Below are 14,516 nucleotides of genomic sequence, written 5' to 3'. Positions count from 1 at the left end.
CTAAAAGTGGGAGGGAGGATGACAATTTGAAGCCAGGTGGAGCAGGAAAGTTCACAACACCTCTTTTCAATCAGTAATGGGTATAATGTGGCATCCCAGCATATGAGGCTTGTGATTGGGAAGATCACAATATTATGTTATCTCAGGAAAGTCTGTAAAACTGGATGTGATGACAAGTGTCATCGTAGCTATGACACAACGCCTAAAATAGGTGGATCACTGTCCAAGTAGGAAATGAGATCTTATCTCAAAAATAATCAGCTCAGAAATGGACTGCAGGTATGGCTTAGCAGTAGAATGTGTGCCTAGTATGTCCTAGGCCTTGAGTTCAAGCCCCAGTTCCAGCACTAGTGAAAAACAAAGATTACTTAGAAGAATTTCGCTAGAGAAGGCAGGAGTTTCAGAGGTTGAGCCCTGGGCCACTCCTACATGTAGAAATCAGAGATGGGAAAGATTCATCAAAGAGGACTGAGAAGGAACAATCAATGAGATATGAAAATGATATAAGAACTGAGTGTCCTTGCAACCAATTAAATTACTGTAAGGAGAATGTAATCAGGTGCCAGAAGTTGCTGCTAAGAAGTAAGTGCTAAGACTTACCTATTGTTTTTGGAAATGAGGAGGTTGGTGGTGACTCTGTTAGAAATTCAGAGCAGTACTGGGAAATAAAACTTGATTGGAGTAGGCCCAACCAAGGAAAAATAGAGAGGGAAAAAATCCACAGCAATGCAGGAACTTTTTCAAGGAATTGTACTGCAGAAGGGAAGAAGGAAATAGGGTCATATTTGGAGGAGGTTTGCTAATGAGAAGGGTTTTTGCTTTTAAATGAAGATACTTTGAGAGTATGTGGTAGTGAGAATGATCTAGAAGGAAAGAATGACTTAGGAAAGACAGGTGATCCAAAGTTCTCAAGTAAACTGGGAAGGTTGGCCTAACCAAGAGTTCTAGCCTTGAGCAAAAAGCTCAAGGACAATGCTCAGGCCCTCAGTTCAAGTCCCAGGACTGGCAAATAAACAAACAAGTGTCTATAGATTTTAAATCACTAAGAATATTACATAAATTTAGACTAAATGGCTTATACTAGGATTTATTGGGAGAGTTATTCATTATTTTTTCAATATATTCATGTTCAACATAGATAATAACTACAACAAAACAGAAATATTAGTTCTTACTTTTTTTTTTTTTAAACTAGGGCTGAGAACCGAACCCACGGCCTTGTGCGCGCCAGGCGGGCGTGCTTCCGCTGGGCTAAACCCCCAGCCCCTAGTTCTTACTTTTGAATGTATGTAGAAAACATTAAATGCAATATATTTCCTTCCAACATTCCCAGAAACAATATGATCAGTTGATTGCATAAATCCCTTCAGGAATTAGAAATGCAAGACACAGAATAACTATTTCTTAAATGTTTCTGTTAATTAGAGTATAACATGGTATGACTTTAGTTACTGGTAACCTTGTCAAACAGGATCTCCCCCACCTTAAGAACTTATGGCTTTTTCAAATATGTATCCTTGATATTTTCAACTATTAAGCACAGTTTACCTCGTGTGTGTACATGTGTGTGTGTGTGTGTGTGTGTGTGTGTGTGTGTGTGTGTATTTTAAAGGTATATCACATCCCCCCTAAAGAATGGGAAAGTTAGTGAACCCTAAGAGGTCTGTCAAACACACTAGAACATCCGTTTTTTTTTCCTTTCTTTTTTAAAAGTAATATTAATTGCCTTTAGTTCTTGCATTCTTTCTGTAATACAATAATGTTTTTAAGCTTTATTTATTAATTAAATGACATGCCGTTGATCAGATTATTACTTTTAATTCACATACTGTATCTGAGAAAACTGAACCCAGTGTTATTTGTTAGAACATTCAGCACATAGTTCTTTGTGGTCCTCTTGTGCAAAGACAGTGCTATCATTGAGGAGGATATGTCAAAGCTGGAGGCACAGTGGATTGCTAAATCTGTGGTAATCTCTGAGTGCATGCTTGTACACTCTAACTTTCCTCACTCACTTGTACATTCACTTTAACTTTTATAGGTTTGATACCCTGAATTTCTTCAAGTTTCTGTCATTTTTTTTCAATCTTTGAAAAGAGAAGAGTATGGGTTAAATTGCTAATTAAAATTAAGTCCAGATAGACTAAATTGTTTGTAAGATATTAATAGAGGATAAATGTGACATTTCAGATGAGTGGAAAAATGATTTTGCCAGTAAATAGTATCAAACTGTTGTTGATTTATAAGTAAATGAAGTTGGAGCTTATCTTTTACCATATATAAAACAAAGTCCATAGAAACTAGTTTGATATGTCAAAAGGAAAATATTGAAGAATATAGTATAGTCTTAGAGTAAGTAAACAATTTCTTAAGACCTAAAATCTTCAGAAGGCTTAAAGGAAAAAAATTGCCAGATTTGATTACATGAAAACTTAGAAATGACCGACATCTTAGAGGCAGAAGTGGTGGGCGGAATTGGGCAGGTGGGGTGGGGGATGGTTGAGGAAGACAGATGTTTGGTGCACATAAAATGAAAAGTAGCACCAGTGAGCCTGTGTTTCCTGTAAATCCATCAGCAGAAGACAAACTAGTCCATAAATACTAATAAGTAGCATGGCAAAGCGTATGAAAAGGACATGAAAAAGACAATTTAGGGATCTTCAAGTGGCCAATTAACATGTAAAAAGGTGTTTGGCCTCACTAACGATGAGGAAAAAGCTGGTCGAAACCATAATATTTGCAAAAATTAGTAAGACAGGTAATATCCAGTGATGGAATAGTATGAATAAAAGGGCCGTCAGTACACTATTAGAGGGAGAATTCATTGGTATAACTCTTTCGAAAGGTCATTTTCAGTAACTATTAAAATTACAAATGTCCATAATCTCATGACTCGGCAGAACCGCTCGTCCACTCTGCTGGAATATATAAAAGATTTCTATAATCAATCATTCATTGTAGGGTCATATCTAAAAGTACTACATTTGAAGCACCCTTAAATGCTTCTTGGTAGATTTATTGCTAAAAATTGTTAGTACAGTCATACAATTCACTATATTCAACCAGTAAGTACTCTTCTAGAATCATAGATCTTAGCCTAAGATATAGCTGTGAAACTATGACTTGTGACCTGTGGATTCGTAAAGTGGTTGCCTAAGACTTTCATAAAGTGGTTACCTAAACATGTGCAAAGGATGCAAATAGGAAACAGAAAAGAAGTACAGGTTTCTAGGCAGCTGGGTGTCCATCTGACACCCCTTTCAGATACCTGGAGAAATCTGGTTTTAGGGTAACAGCTGCCAACCACATGTGCTCTACACATTGGCACAGAAGGAGAACATGTTATATTTGGCATTTTGAGCGTGGTTTATCTTACTCAATAGGATGAGCTCCAGTTTCATCCACATCCCTGCAAATTATATAACTTCCGTTTTATTTATGACTATGTTATATTCCATGGTGTGTGTACATATTTACATACATGCACACCATATAATTTTTGTCCATTCTTTGGTTATTGAACACTTCAGCTTATTCTAGAATTTGGCTACTGTCAACTGAGCTGCAATAAATGTGATTATGAAGATTTCTTTCCTGTATATTGTTTTATACTCCTGATATAGCCCAGGAGTGTTATGGTAAGATAATAAGGTATGTCTGATTTGAATTTCATAAGGAACCTCTATACTGATTCCCATCATTGCACTATTTCCTGCTCCCATTAACAGTTTGTGAGTTTCTTCCCTGGTCTCTTCCCATAGTCTCACTATTATTTGTTATTGTTTATTTTCTTGTGATTGCTAGTTTGACTGGAGTGCAGTTTTGATTTACATTTCCTTTATGGCTAAGAATATTGAACATTTCTTCATATGTCTATTAGCCATTTGTGTTTCTTCTGAGAACTGTCCATTTCATTTAGTGCATTTGTTATTTATTCATTGGATCATTCATAATTTCCTTTTTGGTAGTTGTAGGAGCCTCATACTCCCTAGGCAGGTGTTCTACTGTAGAGCCATGCCAGCAATCCTATTTTGTACTGGTTATTTTTTACATAGTTCACTTCCTGCTCAGGAACATACCTGGACTGCCATTGCATACTTAACTTTAGACTTCATGTCATTGTTTAATGACAAATGCACTCCACACAGTTAAGAGTCTTTAGGACTTTTCTGCCCAAGCTGGTCTGGAGCCTTGATCCTCCCTGCAAGCGTGTGATGCTGTGCCTAGCCATGGGGTCAGAGGGGCTCTCATCAACTTCTGCACAAAATAACTTGGAATCACAGTTCTTCCTGTCTCATTCCCAAGTAACAAATATTACGAAGATCAGGCACTGGTACCTGGATGATTATTGGTTCTTTTGCTATTGAGTTTTTTAAAACTCTTTGTATATTCTAGATATTAATCCTTTGTCCATTGAATAGCTAGTGAAGATTTTCTGCCATTCTGTGAACTGTCTCTTTCTGATCATTTTTCTTTTGATCAAACATCATCCTTTTTAATAGTTCATCTCCATATTCTTCCAGAAACCTATCTAATTCCTCCATACCAGAATATTGTCTATTATCTTTCCCTATTTGAATCTTTATGTCATTTTGTACTGAATTTGTATTTGTAATCCACTGGAAACATTTATGGATTTTTTTCATCGTATATCCATCCCCTTTAACTAAGGGAGTGGATCTTGGTCACATCTATGCTGTTTTCTAGATTCATTTGTTAACTTGACTCAGTTTTAGATTTAGTTTTATGAGCTCTTTATAGTAATTTCACTTCTTTATGTACTCTTGTTTCTTTACTAGTAATTTATATTTATTTGGATGCAACAACAGGTTAAGACAGTGCTTTTCTGTGTTGTATAAAGGAAATGAGAATGCCTGGTAAACATTTTATGGAATCATCAGATGATGTGTGAGAATAGTAATATCTGTGAATTGAGAGAAACAATTTATTGCATATTTTTAAAGGTTGCTACACCCAGTTGGATTTCTAACTTAATCATAAATGTTTGCTTATAAATTTACTAGCAAGGATGTATGTCATCATGCCTATTTCTCCCATGCTGATTTATTCTGAGATTGTGTGATTTTTTTTCTGCTTCTAGATAAGAAACCACATTTACGTGTTAATTGTACACTGCTATATTGAGAAGGTGAAGTGGTAATACTAATGTGAGGGCCAAGTTCCTTATTTACAATTATACATCCTGTCATGCCTCCTTTGAGATGATTATCTAAATATATCTTTTCTTTCTTTGAGCTCTGTTTTGCTTCTTCCCTTTGGCAAAAATCAAAGGTATGCAGTTCCTTTCTGCTCCTAGAAAGTAACAAGATGCTCACTTCTCCAACACAGAGCTTGTGAATGTCTCAGTATCTGCTAGCCAAGCAGTTACCATGATTCTTTTTTTTTTTTTTTTTGGGTCCGGTCGTGGGCCTGAACTCTGGGTCTGGGCGCTGTCCCTCAGCTCTTCCTCTCAAGACTAGCACTCTACCACTTGAGCCACAGCACCACTTCCGGCTTTCTTTTCTTTTTGCTTATATGGTGCTGGGGAATTGAACCCAGGGCCTCATGCATGCAAGGCAAGTGCTCTACCACTGAGCCACCTTCCCAGCCCTTTACCATGATTCTTATACATGGGTAACTCAATAGATAATTCTAATTTTTGGCAAAGGAATTCCTCTTTTGATTGTTCACTGGTAAAGAATAAAAAAAGGGCTGTTGTTAATTAGAACATGTTTATCTTGCAAAGAGGCTCCTGGAAATGACAGGAGAATGCTAGGCATAAGGCTGTGTGTGAGCAGTAGGCGAGTCTGGGAATTCCACATATGCAGCTTACTGGTGGCAGTTTTTCTGGTCATGGTTACCTTGACTTCTTCTTTTTCTTCACTCATTTTGTTCTTCAAGAGGGTTTCTCAAAGTAGACTCCAATTTCTTAGATAAATAATGAAGGGTAAGCACTTCTGGGTGTGCCTTTCCTTTTTAATTTAAATTTAACTTTTAAAAATCATCTTTAAGTAGTTGTACAAAGAAATTCCCATTCTACAAAACAGTATATGAGTACAAAGTGTCTGACAGCATGGTCACCCATCTCTCCTAACCCATCTCTTCTCTCACTTTTTTTCTTTATTTGAGATTAGGTGATTACATAAATTTCACATATTTCGTAGTCTTGTGGAATAGTGATACTTAGTTAAAGTCAAAAACACATTTTAACATTCACAGTGCAAATGGTCATTATCATACAGTTTGTGAATTCTACGAGCTTTGACAATACAAGTTATTTTTTCCACATCGGGTGATGTTCACATTTCTTTCCTTTTGCTTAGTGTAGGCTGTTCCCACTTATTAGAATTCCTACTATGAGGTAACTGCCTCTAACTTCCTATTCCCTCCCCTAGACCCTGCAGGACCTATTTAAGAGCTCTTACCCAGGAGTCCTTACTTGTCACTGTTGGGGACTCTAGACACATTTTTCATTTTGTTTTTAAATTAATGATGCTGAATTTTATAATTCTTTTATACTCACAAAAATGAAATATAACCAACATTCCCATCAGGCATATCTCTCAGCCAGCCAGTGATGGAGGTACTGAACTTCCATGGAAACAAAGATTCTTACTGGAGTTTTATTTTTAACTTTTTTTTTTTGGGTCCGGTCGTGGGGCCTGAACTCTGGGTCTGGGCACTGTCCCTCAGCTCTTCAGCTCAAGGCTAGCGCTCTACCACTTGAGCCACAGCGCCACTTCTGGCTTTTTTCTTTTTGCTCATGTGGTGCTGAGGAATCGAACCCAGGGCCTCAGGCATGCAAAGCAAGCCCTCTACCACTGAGCCACCTTCCCAGCCCTTATTTTTAACTTTTTGACCACTTACCATGAAACAGTTTGAAATTTACCTGAGACGGAAATAAAACCTATCTACGTATTGTGGAATAACCATTCAGCCCCCCTGAAATGTGACTGATTTACTCATATATATTATATAGTTAACACACAACGGTTTTAAATTTATTGCTTCTCTACTCATTTATATTTGATGAATATCAAAGGTGTTAGGAAAATGGAGGGGAAAGAACAGGCTGGACTCCATCTCAACAGGCAAGAACTGTTGATTACAACAGTGAGGGACAGCAACCTTTCTGCAAGATGAGGTTGTTTGAAGAGGTGGAGTTAGGGTCAGGTTTATATGGGTCTTAACAAGGAAACAGAGAAATAAGGGCTAGGAGTAGGTACTTTCAGTTAGGCCCAGAATGGAATGTTCCCATCTGTGGTGACTGGAACTTCTGGCCAGGCCTAGGTTAGAATGACCTGCCTGTGGTCCAGCACATCTGTGTGCATCTGGAGTTTTCTTTGACTTGGGATAATGAGGCACGAGGGTCAGTCCTTCAAGAGGTGAAGTGATTGCAGAATGCCTGACTGAAATTTATTCTTTCCTGACAATGAAAGAATTATTGTAGTAAAGTTCATTGCAAAGAAAGCTTTATATGCTAAGATTAGAAAGCCAATATTAGCTACAGGAGAGGGGATTGTGGTAAAATGGACTTGGGTTCACTGTCTCTGCCCTTACCTTGGGTAGATGATATTTCAGAAGTGCTCACCCTTCACTGAGAAACTGGAGTCTGTTTTGAGAAAAGCCTTCTTTTGTTTGGTGCCAGTCCTGGCGCTTGAACTTAGGGTCTGGGCTCTGTCCCTGACCTTCTTTTTGCTCAAGGCTAGAGCTCTATTACTTCAGCTACAGCTCTACTTCTGTGGTAGTTCAGTGGAGATAAGAGGCTCAAAGATTTTCCTGTCTGGGCTGGCTTTGAATTGTGATCCTCAGATCTCAGCATCCTGAGTAGCTAGGATTACAGGTGTGAACCACCAGAACCTGGCAGAAAAAGCCTTTTAAGAAGCAAAATGGATGAAGAAAGGAAATCACAGTATTGCTAATAATTGTGAGATTTGTACTTTAAGTACCAAAGGATTCTCGCAAGGAAGAGAGCTATCTCTAGCCTTGTAAGGGGCACATAAAAAAACCCTGACTTTTATTTTTTGCTAATAGTACTTATGCTGTTTCTCTAATCCATTTCAGTTTCCTGAGGAGTCTTCACATTTATAATTCTTTTGTGTAGAATATGTAGAAATGAATCATAAACAATGGCCTATTGGCTTACAATGACTTTCAATTTAAACCTTAGACTGTGTCCTTATAAAATAAGATAGAAAATATATTCAAGAAAACAAAAGGAAGCACAGAACTGTAAGTCAGCTATGGAATGTAGAATTAGATGTTACTCATTTAGAAAGCCAAAGATTGAATTAATTTCCATTAGATGTGGATTAATCATATTCATCCTCCTTTTGGCTGTGATAATCGTCAATAATCACTGGAAAGCTTTGCTAGTTCAATCCTCTGACAAGCATGGAACTGTAAGTGAAGAACATTTATATGAGCAAGCACCCAAAAGAATTTAAGGGCAAAGAGCTGATATAGACAGGCAGGTCTTTCCAACTACAATGAAGATCTGACACCTGTGGATAGAAAAGAGGAAGAATGGATAGAAAGAGCCACTGGCCAGTGTGAAATTTTAAGGGTCTTAGTCAGGCCAAAGGGGTGCTTAGAACAAGCGCTGTCAATTATAGAGATGACACAGGGTAAAAACATCCTTCCCTGGTACCCCAGCCATATTCACTTCTTGGCTGGGAGCAGTATGGAGAGAGCATAAGCATTGCTTGGATATTACAGCAGATCCCAAATAAGGAAGCATCAGCCAATCCCACTCCCTCAAGTTGATTTCAGTGGCATGTATTCATGACTCCCCAGAGGACACAGGGCACAATTTTATTTCATTTGACAAACATTTATTGGTTGCCAGTTTTGTACACCATGGGGATTTCTAAAGTTCACTCATGTGTTTGCTCACTCATACAGATGCCTTCAACTGGCATTTATTTTGGAATTAACATGTTCAGAGCGCTACTCTAGGCACATCATAATCCCTGTCAGAGGTCTCTGTGGAAATAGTTATCTTACATTTTCTGTTCCAGGATGGAGGCTTTTGCTGGTTGATCATTAGATGTCTCGTGTTTGTAATCCCAACTTGTCAGCAGGCTGAGATTTGAAGCAAAGTCTTATCTCCAATTCACCAGCAAAATGCCATGCTTAAGTAGTAGAGCATCCGCCATGAGCAAAAAAGCCAAGCAAGAGCTCAAGTCTCTGAGTTCAACCACTGGAACTAACAAAAAAAAAGAATATCTATGTATACATGCATTTTTTTTTGTTTTTGGTTTTTATTTTTGGTCAGTGGTGGGGCTTGAACTTTGGGCCTGGGCGCTGTCCCTGAGCATTTCAGCTCAAGGTGAGTGCTGTACCATTTAGGCCACAGAGCCACTTCTGGTTTTCTGATGGTTAATTGGAGATAAGAGGGAAATAGTAATATGTTTGACAAGAAATATACTTATTAACTTACTCATGTAACTGTAACCCCTCTGTACATTACCTTGATTATAAAAAAATTAAAAATAAAAAGTCTTACAGACTTTCCTGCCCACAATGGCTTTGAACTGTGATCCTCAGATATCAGCCTCCTGAGTAGCTAGGATTACAGGTGTGAGCCACTGGAACCTGGCTTGTGCTTTTCTTTTTTGTGTGTCCTTGGAAATAAGAAAAATGTATTTACATATTTTCCTTGATTTATATTTCCTTAGTGGGGACAACATGTAAAGATCCAATTACATAGAAATTACATTCTGGGAAGAATCTCACCAGGTGAAAATAGAAATAGTTAATCTTATTTAACATGTTGTGTTAGATTCATGCTTGCATAATAATCCAGCCTTCTGCCAAGAATACAGTTGGTTGAAATAGTCTGTCAGGAATATATATGAAGTATGTAAATACTCCAGTGTTGGTGGGTTGTGAAGGGTGCCCGTTTTGCTAAAAAGCTTATTTTCTGATGTGATTTCCAAGCATAAACTATGATTGCAGAAATCATTAAGGCTATACTATATTTGCATTTATTTTAGTATTCTGAATGATCCTTGTTTACCAACTATTTCTTTACAAAATGCAAATTCTTTTAAATACCTACTCGAGTTGCTTCTGCCTGTGTTTTTGTGATGGCATTTTTCATCTTTTTCACTTGGACTGACATAGATGCTGCTCAGAGTTGCACATTTCACATCAGCAAAGATGGCTTTACCCTGTAGCCACGGCTGCTGCATGCATCATTAGTATAGCATGTAGTGATTTTAATGTTATTTCTAAACTGCCGTTACCTTATGCCATTATTTTAATTTAGGACCAACTGTTCAACCATATGGAGCAGTTTGTCATTCAACATCTGTATGTTCTTGCAAAATATGGATTTGTCTGTGTGCTTTATGCCTTCAAATGTCCTATATTTTACATGGAAAAGGCAAATCTTTTTATATTATTAATATTGTCACTGACTGAATCTCTCATTTATGTTTCCCATGGAGAGTTTAATGTAGGGTTAGATGCTTTTAAAAGCTGTAATGTAAGGAAAATGGATACTTACCATCTATATGCTAACCTCACTGTGCCCACAGTTAAACACAAGGGCACCTTGCTGGTCTCTTGTTTTTGGATTTCACAAATTATTCTGTTTCTACCCAATTTCTTTTAAGTAAAGACACCATGGAATCCACAAAGCTATCAAAAATGGAACCCCTACATATTTTCTGTATCCTGGTCTGATTTCTGGCCTGCTATTCTCTGCCTTCTTGAAGTTATTCCATGGGTGTTTGCTGAAAAGATATACTAAAGGTTTGCATCATCTGCTCATGTATAGCCTTTTATGCAAACTAGACCAAACTCCATGGCCATGAAGCATAGGGTGTCTCCATTCTCTTCCCAGACATCATTGGCTAGGGGTGATCTGAATCTAAAAATGAACCACTGGGTTTTCTTTTCTTTCTTTCTTTCTTCCTTCCTTCCTTCCTTTCTTTCTTTCTTTCTTTCTCTGGGCCTGGACATTGTCCCTGAACTCTTCAGCTCAAGGGGAGCACTCTACCACTTGAGCCACAGTGCTACTTCTGGTTTTCTGGTGGTTAATTAGAGCTAAGAGTCTCATGGACTTTCCTGCTGGGCTGGCTTTGAACTGCGATCCTCATATCTCAGCCTCCTGAGTAGCTAGGGTTACAGGCATGAGCCTCTGGTGCCTGCCCATTCACTGGGTTTTCTTTGGGGCTTTTGCTGTTGGCTTACGAAGACCAGTGTTGGGAAGAGGCTAAACCATTAGTCTGGACATATAGCTGGCCACTCATTAGCTATGTCATCTGTGTGTGCGATTTGTCATCTACAATATGATATCCCAAATGTTTTCTAAACTCAAATATTTCATAATCATTTATTAGCAAAATCCAATCCACTGGAATTCATTAGATGACAATGATTTGACAGGAAGGAGTTTATTGTTTTTGCTTTTGAAGACTTATATTTTCTGCAGACGTGTTCACATATACGCTTATGAAATCCAGCCTCAAGAGTCTCAGAAGGGACCAATATCTTGTCATTTTGAGAGTAAATAAGGAAATATGTATAAAAGTACTTAGAACAGTACTTGGCAAATAGTGAGTCCTCAGTAAGTGTTAGGTCTGATTTTTAATCTTTTAGAATAGTCTTTAATTCATTGCAAGAAACAACTCATTATTACAGCTGCTACTAAGTGGCAGATCTTGTCTTAAGCCTTGGGGTTGCATTAAGTATAATATTAGGAGGGCCAAAACTTCTCCATTTTTTAAATCATCTCACCTGAGTTTAACTTCTTGGCAGGTAAGGGCTCCCTAAGAAATGGTGTTTGTGTTAAAATGAAGAATTTTGCCAACTGAACAGGAGACTGCCAGGACAGAGGTGAACAGACAGATGACGAACACAGTTAGGAAATTTATAGAAGGCTTGGAAGAAATGATTTGGGTTTTCTGTTCCCTTGGCTTTTGTCCCCTCATGTGTCTTCCAAATTATTATCCTTTCCTTTCCTTTCCTTTTGTTTCCTTTCCTTTCCTTTTTCTTTCCCTTTCTTTTTTCCTTTCCTTTCCTTTCCTTTTCCTTTCCCTTCCCTTCCCTTCCCTTCCTTTCCCTTCCCTTCCCTTCCCTTCCCTTCTCTTCCCTTCCCTTCCCTTCCCTTCTCTTCCCTTCCCTTTCCGAGGACAAGGGCTTACTTTCTTGCAAAGCTCCTTGAACTCTGAAGGCATAGAGAAACAAAGGGGGGATGTATGTTCCTTGTGGCTTTATCTGGAAAAGAAGGGGGAAATTCCTGCATTGCTCAGACCCAGCTCATCTCACCACCCTGGGAAATCTCCTTGTGAGTGGTGCTTGTGGGGTGCCAAGACAGCAGAAGAATTTTCTAGGAGATGCAGAATGCATCCACCATCCCTAACTCCTTGACTCTCTTCTCGAGCTGCTGCTTTTAGGCTTGTATGGACTAGGACAGTAGACTACTAATGCTTTTAAATGAAGAAGAAAATATCTGCAGACAAGAGACCAAGGAAGTTTCCTCTATAAATCATCTACCTTGCCAAGTGCTTGCACAGAACGGGACACACTGAAGTATATTAGCTGCCCTCTGTTTGGTTCTTGGGTAGTGTAATTGACCATGAGGTATGCTTGAAAAGAAATGGATGAATGGCCATAATCTCAATTGCTTAATGGCTTTTAAAGATGAATAATTCTTTTATGATATAATGTGAAAAGGGATTCATATTGGTAACCCTTTTAACATTTCAGTTTTTCCATATAACCTGTATTCATTCTTGAGATTAACTTGTAGAACTCATACTTTGCTACTTTCTTATTTTTTATTATTGAATTGTAACATTGGCCTATTGATACTTAGTAATACATTGGCAGACAATGGAAAAGAGAAGTGATTTATGTGTATCATTTCCTGCTAGTGTTGATTTTCAGATCACATCAATCACAAGTATCACCCTCTGTGTTAAAAAAATATCGAGTTAAACTAATAGCTTAGAAGGAATTTATTAAGGCATAAATTTATGCCTCATGTGCATATTTTATCGGTCTTATTCTGAATAATGCATGTTAAAGTTTTAAACAAATTCCTCTCCCACAATTACACAATCATTATTGGTAATAATGTGTTTTTCTAGCACAATGCTTTTCATAAGCTCCTTTATTACAGACTTCATTATCTGTGCCCCTCTCCTCCCCTTCCTGATGGAGCTTGACCTAGTACAGGCTTCGAATTTCTGCAACCAAGGAAGTTAGACATTGTGGAGGGAAGTGAAGAATGCTCACACAGTTCAATGGGAAAGGCTCTAGTCTGTATTCTTCTAGGAAGAATAGATTATTTTGCAAACTTTTGCTAAATTTACTCTAGTGGATGTTTACTTGAAACTTACCTTGGTTAGGTCATTTATTGAATATTAGAGTTCTCTAGTTCTTCATGTTTGTTCCAGCAGAGAGAAATGATGTCTTCACTTTACCTTCATGCTTGAGGGGCTTTATTCCATTTTCATTTTTCCCTATCATTTTTAATAGGCACTTCCCATCAGTGGATAGATAAAACCAACTATGAAATAATGCACTTTGGTGAAATGAAACTAGAATAATTATTTGTTGGTATTTACTTTTTTCTTTGTTAAGCAAGAGTTTTGTTGGAAATATCTGCATGCATAAGAGGCACATGCATGTGAATTAGATAAAAATTAGTTTATTCTCAAGGATTGTTTTGCATCTATTCTAAGACAATGCAGGTTTCCGTTGTTTGGATTAATCATAGTTCTTGGTCCATGACAGTTTCTTTTTGTTAGTCTGTGCATGACTGGCCTACTTTTATTTAAATCCAACATCTAAAGTTATGATCTTGATAGTAACATATCTAACCAAAGAGTTCATTGGGTGCAGCGAACTACTTTCTTGAATTGAGCAGTCACTAGTCCTTGCTTTCTAAATTCATTATATTTTAACATTATATCCATTCCTTTCCTATTGATATTTTTAAACTTTAGCTGTTTTTACTTCTGTTAAGATTGTCCTGCTGGATGACACAAAGTTTTTTTTAAACTTAACATTATTGTCCAGGTGCTCTGGGTTATGCATTGGATTTTATTTGTTTTGACTACGGTGTAATAGTTCAAGGAGAAGAATCAGCCCATTTATCTGCTCTCACTTTTTTTGGAGAGTTGCTTCTAGGTATCTATAATTGTGAACAGCGTTGTGAGCACTTTTGTACATATTTCCTCTGTTTCCTTGTGAGATATTTGCTTAGGAATAAAGTTTCTGTGCTATCTGATGTTATGTGCTATTTGAATTTCCAAATGGAGGAGATAAGGCTAAATTATTTTTCAGAGTGATTGCACAAGTTTGCACTTATACTAGCATCACCCAGGAGTATCTGAACATCCATAACTTCTCTAAGCCCTTGCTATTAATAGACTTTTAACTTTCGCCATTTAGATACATGTATGGATAATTCTATCTTACTATCTAGCTTTAATTTTTATTCTGTAAGTTTATTTGGCATATTTATGACGTCTTGTGAAATACCTATATATAAGTTT

The 14,516-nt window shown here is 37.6% G+C and overlaps 1 protein-coding gene across 1 annotated transcript in view; it reads left to right on the top strand.

Annotated features, from left to right (window-relative positions):
• Nucleotides 1-14,516, top strand: part of Ttll7 (tubulin tyrosine ligase-like family member 7) — an 88,648-nt gene that overhangs the window by 49,431 nt on the left and 24,701 nt on the right. The window lies entirely within an intron of this gene.

The sequence above is a fragment of the Dipodomys ordii genome, unplaced genomic scaffold (assembly GCF_000151885.1).
Source record: "Dipodomys ordii isolate 6190 unplaced genomic scaffold, Dord_2.0 Scaffold39, whole genome shotgun sequence".
NCBI classification, from domain to species: Eukaryota; Metazoa; Chordata; class Mammalia; order Rodentia; family Heteromyidae; genus Dipodomys; species Dipodomys ordii.
This window is presented reverse-complemented; position numbering and strand designations above follow the sequence as displayed.